Consider the following 7283-nt stretch of genomic DNA (forward strand, 5'->3'; position numbering starts at 1 on the left):
GCAAGAAGATCCGGGTTCGAGCCCCGTGGCCGGCGAGGGCCTTTCTGTGCGGAGTTTGCATGTTCTCTCTGTGTCCATGTGGGTTTCCTCCAGGTGCTCCGGTTTCCCCCACAGTCCAAAGACATGCAGGTTAGGTTAACTGGTGACTCTAAATTGACCGTAGGTGTGAATGTGAGTGTGAATGGTTGTCTGTGTCTATGTGTCAGCCCTGTGATGACCTGGCGACTTGTCCAGGGTGTACCCCGCCTTTCGCCCGTAGTCAGCTGGGATAGACTCCAGCTTGCCTGCGACCCTGTAGAACAGGATAAAGCGGCTAGAGATAATGAGATGAGATGAAGAATTGTTCCCATCTCATTATCTCTAGCCGCTTTATCCTGTTCTACAGGGTCGCAGGCAAGCTGGAGCCTATCCCAGCTGACTACGGGTGAAAGGCGGGGTACACCCTGGACAAGTCGCCAGGTCATCACAGGGCTGACACATAGACACAGACAACCATTCACACTCACATTCACACCTACGGTCAATTTAGAGTCACCAGTTAACCTAACCTGCATGTCTTTGGACTGTGGGGGAAACCGGAGCACCCGGAGGAAACCCACGCGGAAAACATGCAAACTCCACACAGAAAGGCCCTTGCCGGCCACAGGGCTCGAACCCAGGACCTTCTTGCTGTGAGGCGACAGCGCTAACCACTACGCCACCGTGCCGCCCTCAAGAATTATTATTATTATTATTAGTATTATTATTATAGCATTTTTCACAAACTGCTTCTGTCTTTTTGCCTGTTTGTTTACATTCTAATCAGAAGTGATTTTGTTGGACATTTTGTATCAAGTTTTTATTTATCGAATTTGCAAAAAATAAAAAATGCTCTGTTTCTCAAACTCCAGTGAATGTGGATAGAATAAAACCATTATTCCACTCAATCTTGTCGTACATGGCTTATAGCTAACTCAGCGCTACGTGCCTCGTCACTTATTAGCTCATGCACGATTCAGTTGCGTTGAATAACTTAATTATGCAGATTGTAAAAGGTTTATTTGTGTTCAGTGTAAATATATAGGAAGCAACTATAAACCACAATGGAGTGTTGGGGACAAAGAATATCTAATCCGAGATTTTTAGATATCATGGTATTTGAGAACTATGGAAAATATTGTTACATATTTGATAGATTTTGATTAACTCAATTTTTGTGTTTTTTAATTGTTTCTAGATTAAGAATAAGTCCTATTGTGATTACTTTGCCATACATTGTGATTTTGGTATGCCCTGCCATATACTAAAGGAATTCAGTGAGGACGTAATGTGTGACAGATAAACACTGTTCTGTAGTCATTTAACCAATTTATTACTTTTTTTTTTTTTTTTTTTAAGTCTATTGCATTTATCAAAATGTCAACATTTTATTTGGAGATGAGACTACTCATTTGCATGCTGTGGCCTGTCATGATAATATGTACTGCAAAGGTCATTGTCAAAGGCAATGAACAATCAATAAATTGCCCTTCTCTAGATGAACAATTATACCAACAGATAAATGTTCTTTTCTCAATTATACTGAGCACTTGACTAGTGTGTTTATCTTAATACTATGTTTACCTGCGACCCTGTAGAACAGGATAAAGCAGCTAGAGATGATGAGCTGAGACATCCTGAACATCCATCCATTTTCTATATCACTTATCCATCAATGTCACCAGGGAAGTTGGAACCAATCTCAGTTGATAATGGACAAGAGGCATGGCACACCCTGGGTAGGTCACCAATCAATTGCAGGGCTAATACAGAGATGAACAACCATTCACATTCACACCTATGGGCAATTTAGAGCAGGCAGTGGATCTAATCCATGTTTTTGGACTGTGAGAGGAAATCGGATTACCCAGGGGAAACCTATGCAGGCAGGGGCAAAAGATGCAAACTCGACACCAAAAGGCCCAGTCAGCTGCAAGGTCTGAACCCAGAACCTTCTTGCTGTGAGGTGACCGTGCTCACCACTGCACTACCCTGCCATATATAAAATAAAAAATTTCCTCTTATGGTCCTGTCATCTCTGATTAAGGGTGGCTCTTCTGTGGCGTCGTTCTCTTTGCTCATCAGCACGCCGTTGTAGTCTTGTCTCACACAAGGACTTTCCATTGTGGATCTGTTGTCCCCATGCAGACTGATCGACTGTGGGTGGTGTACCAGTTGTCTTGGAGGCCGAATATGGTGAGGTCCTCTTTGACGCAATCCTTCCACCTCTTTTTTGGTTGCCCACGAGATCTTTTGCCTTTGGCAAGCTCTCCAAAAAGAAGCTGCTTGGGGATCCTATGGTCTGGCATTCTACAGACTTGGTACGAGCCATGGTCTCGATTGTTGATGTGCCAGCTCTTCGTAACACCTCTGTGTTCGTTATGTGATGCCGCCATTGGATCCTCATGATTTGCCTGAGTGATCTCATCTCATCTCATTATCCCTAGCCGCTTTATCCTTCTACAGGGTCGCAGGCAAGCTGGAGCCTATCCCAGCTGACTACGGGCGAAAGGCGGGGTACACCCTGGACAAGTCGCCAGGTCATCACAGGGCTGACACATAGACACAGACAACCATTCACACTCACATTCACACCTACGCTCAATTTAGAGTCACCAGTTAACCTAACCTGCATGTCTTTGGACTGTGGGGGAAACCGGAGCACCCAGAGGAAACCCACGCAGACACGGGGAGAACATGCAAACTCCACACAGAAAGGCCCTCGCCGGCCCCGGGGCTCGAACCCAGGACCTTCTTGCTGTGAGGCAACAGTGCTAACCACTACACCACCATGCCGCCGCCTGAGTGATCTTTGATGAAACATTTCCAGGCAGCTTGTGGATGTGGGGTGCTAGTGTTGTCCAAGTCTCACTCCTATATAGCAGGCAGGGCAGTACTATGGCTTTGTAGACAGTAACTTTGGTCTTGCGAGTCAGGCCTCTGTGTTTCCAGCATCTAGTAGACAGAGATTTGAAAGCAGCTGCTCCTCTGGCTATTCTCTTTATTTCTGCATCTAATGAAGCATCAACAGTTAGTTGACCGCCTAGGTAGGTGAAGCTTTGTGCCTTTGTTAGTTCATGGTTGTCTCTGGTGGTTGGTTCAGTATCTTCGTTCTTAGGAAAGTGCATAACTTCTGTTTTTGGTTTACTTCTAGTAAGACCCCAGTCGTTGCATGCCCCATTCAGGGTGTTTGCAGCATTCTGAAGGGATTGTGTTGTCGCAGCACTGTGAGCTGCATCATCAGCAAATAAGAAGTCATCCAACCTTGTTGTAGCAGATTGAATAACTGGCCATCAAGCTTGTACCTTATGTCGACTCCAAAGTTTTCCATGTTCTTATGGGCATGGGCAGGACAAGAGAAGTAGAGAATGAACAGAGTTGGTGCTAGAATGCAGCCTTGTCTTAGACCAGATGACACTTGGAATGGCTCTGTCATATCCCCATCCACTAGTACTTGGGCCTCCATTCCATTGTGTAAGCTCTGTATAATGCTCACTATTTTGGATGGTATTACAATGCAAAGTAGTAGCTGCCAAAGTATCTCGCGATTCACAGTATCGAATGCCTTGACCAGGTTGACAAAGATCAAGTGCAGTTCCTGGTTCTGCTCACGGCTCTTCTCTAGCAGTTGGCAAAGGGCAAACATCATATCAGTCATGGAGCGGCCTGGTTGAAAACTGCATTGCGCCTCAGGTATAAATGGGACAATGGAGGGCCATATTCTATTTAAGATGACGTGAGTGTACAGCTTCCCAACCATGGCTAGGAGTGTTATGTCACGATAGTTTCCACAGGTATCGTGGTAGTTCTTCTTAAAAAAAAAACATATGATGGTACCACTTTTGAAGTCCTTTTGCACCCTTTCCTCTTTCCAGATGATAAGCAGGAGTCTGTGAAGTTCTTCTAGGAGAGGGGGACCTCCAGCTTTAAGAAGTTCTGCAGGAATGCCATCAAGACCCGGTGCGTGTGTGTGTGTGTGTGTGTGTATACACACACACACACAGTGGCATGCAAAAGTTTGGGCACCCTTACTGAAAATGTCTGTTACTGTGAATAGTTAAGTGAGCAGAAGATGAACTGATCACCAAAAGACATAAAGGTAAAGATGACTGATTTCTTTTCAGCATTTTCTGCAAGATTTGTGTATTTTTCTTTTGTACAATTGGAGAGTGAAAAAAGAAAAGGAACACCATGTGAAAGTTTGGGCAACCCAGTACATTTGAGTTCTCAGGTAACTTTTACCAAGGTTCCAGACCTTAATTAGCTTATTGAGCTGTGGCTTGTTCAAATTCTTTGTTAGGAAAGGTCAGATGATGCAGATTTCAAAGCTGTATAAATTCTCTGACTCCTCAAACTTGTCCCTAAAATCAACAGCCATGGGCTCCTCTAAGCGACTCCCTCGCATTCTGAATAATAAAATAATTGACGCTCACAAAGCAGGAGAAGGCTACAAGAACGTAGCAAAGTGTTTTCAGGTAGATGTTTCCTCAGATTGTAATGTTATTAAGAAATGGCAGTTAACAGAAACAGTGGAGATCAAGGTGAGGTCTGGAAGATGAAGAAAACTTTCTGAAAGAACTGCTCGTTGGGTTGCTAGAAAGGCAAATAAAACCCCTGTTTGACTTCAAAAGACCTTCAGAAAGATTTAACAGACCCTGGAGTGGTGGTGCACTGTTCTTTTATGCTTGATAAAAGCATAAAAGAACAGTGAAATCAAATCAATGAAATCAAAATATAACTTTTTGGCCACAATGTGCAAAGGTATGTTTGGAGAAAAAAAGGGTGCCAAATTCCAGGAAAAGAACACCTCTCCAACTCTGAAGCATGGGTGTGGATCGATCATGCTTTGGGGTTGTGTTGCAGCCAGTGGCACAGGGCACATTTCATTGGTTGAGGCAAGCATGGATTCGAATAAATACCAGCAAATTCTGGAAGCAAACATCACACCATCTGTAAAAAAGTTGAAGTTAAAAAGAGGATGGGTCCTACAATAAGACGATGATCCAAAACACACCTCAAAATCTACAATGGAATACCTCAAGAGGCACAAGCTGAAGGTTTTGGCCTGGCCCTCACAGTCCCCTGACCTAAACATCATTGAAAATCTGTGGATAGAGCTCAAAAGAGCAGTGCATGCAAGACAGCCAAAGAAACTTGTAGAACTGGCAGCCTTTTGCAAGGACGAATGTGTGAAAATCCCCCAGGTAAGAACTGAAAGATTATTAGCTGGCTACAAAAAGTGTTTACAAGCTGTGATGCTTGCGAAAGGGGGTGTTACTAGGTACTAACCATGCAGGGTATCTAAACTTTTGCTTCAGGCCCTTTTCCTTTTTTGTCATTTTGAAAATGTAATAGATGAAAATAAAAAATTGTTTTTGCTTAAAATATAAAGGGAATGAGTCATCTTTAACTTTATGCCTTTTGGAGATCATTTCATCTTCAACTTGCTTAACTGTTCACAGTAACAGCAATTTTGACCAGGATTGCCCAAACTTATGCATACCACTGTGCGTGTGAGATAGATAGATAGATAGATAGATAGATAGATAGATAGATAGATAGATAGATAGTGTATATACAGTGGTGCTTGAAAGTTTGTGAACCCTTTAGAATTTTCCATATTTCTGCATAAATATGACCTAAAACAACATCAGATTTTCACACAAGTCCTAAAAGTAGACAAATAGAACCCAGTTAAACAAATGAGACAAAAATATTATACTTGGTCATTTATTTATTGAGGAAAATGATCCAATATTACATATCTGTGAGTGGCAAAAGTATGTGAACCTCTAGGATTAGCAGTTAATTTGAAGGTGAAATTAGAGTCAGGTGTTTTCAATCAATGGGATGACAATCAGGTGTGAGTGGGCACCCTGTTTTATTTAAAGAACAGGGATCTATCAAAGTCTGATCTTCACAACACATGTTTGTAGAAGTGTATAATGGCACAAACAAAGGAGATTTCTGAGGACCTCAGAAAAAGCGTTATTGATGCTCATCAGACTGGAAAAGGTTAGAAAACCATCTCTAAAGAGTTTGGACTCCACCAATCCACAGTCAGACTGACTGTGTACAAATGGAGGAAATTATTGACCGTTGTTACTCTCCCCAGGAGTGGTCGACCAACAAAGATCGCTCCAAGAGCAAGGCATGTAATAGTCGGTGAGGTCACAAAGGACCCCAGGGTAACTTCTAAGCAACTGAAGGCCTCTGTCACATTGGCTAATGTTCATGAGTCCACCATCAGGAGAACAGTGAACAACAATGGTGTGCATGGCAGGGTTGCAAGGAGAAAGCCACTGCTCTCCAAAAAGAACATTGCTGCTCATCTGCAGTTTGCTAAAGATCACGTGGACAAGCCAGAAGGCTATTGGAAAAATGTTTTGTGGACGGATGAGACCAAAATAGAACTTTTTTGGTTTAAATAAGAAGCGTTATGTTTGGAGAAAGGAAAACACAGCATTCCAGCATAAGAACCTTATCCCATCTGTGAAACATGGTGATGGTAGTATTGTGGTTTGGGCCTGTTTTGCTGCATCTGGGCCAGGACGGCTTGCCATCATCGATGGAACAATGAATTCTGAATTATACCAGCAAATTCTAAAGGAAAATGTCAGGACATCTGTCCATGAACTGAATCTCAAGAGAAGGTGGGTCATGCAGCAAGACAACGAACCTAAGCACACAAGTCATTCTACCAAAGAATGGTTAAAGAAGAATAAAGTTAATGTTTTGGAATGGCCAAGTCAAAGTCCTGACCTTAATCCAGTTGAAATGTTGTGGAAGGACCTGAAGCGAGCAGTTCATTTGAGGAAACCCACCAACATCCCAGAGTTGAAGCTGTTCTGTATGGAGGAATGGGCTAAAATTCCTCCAAGCCGGTGTGCAGGACTGATCAACAGTTACTGGAAACGTTTAGTTGCAGTTATTGCTGCACAAGGGGGTCACACCAGATACTGAAAGCAAAGGTTCACATACTTTTGCCACTCACAGATATGTAATATTCACGGGCGATTGCTCTAAGGCAACGAGGGAGGCTCAGCCTCCTCTAAAAATGACGAACATCGTGTAGGATGAATTGCGGTAGGCTTATGTTATAGCCGACCTTATTACATTGCTATATCAGATCCAGAATCATAGAAATATATGTGCTCAACCCAACTACAGTGCGAAATCATTCCGTTATAACTTTAATGTGTGCGTGAGTTTTTCCCCTTCGTGACAGCGCGATGCAGCCCAGCCTCAGTGGACTCAACGGCATT

Source organism: Neoarius graeffei, chromosome 5 (assembly GCF_027579695.1).
Source record: "Neoarius graeffei isolate fNeoGra1 chromosome 5, fNeoGra1.pri, whole genome shotgun sequence".
NCBI classification, from domain to species: domain Eukaryota; kingdom Metazoa; phylum Chordata; class Actinopteri; order Siluriformes; family Ariidae; genus Neoarius; species Neoarius graeffei.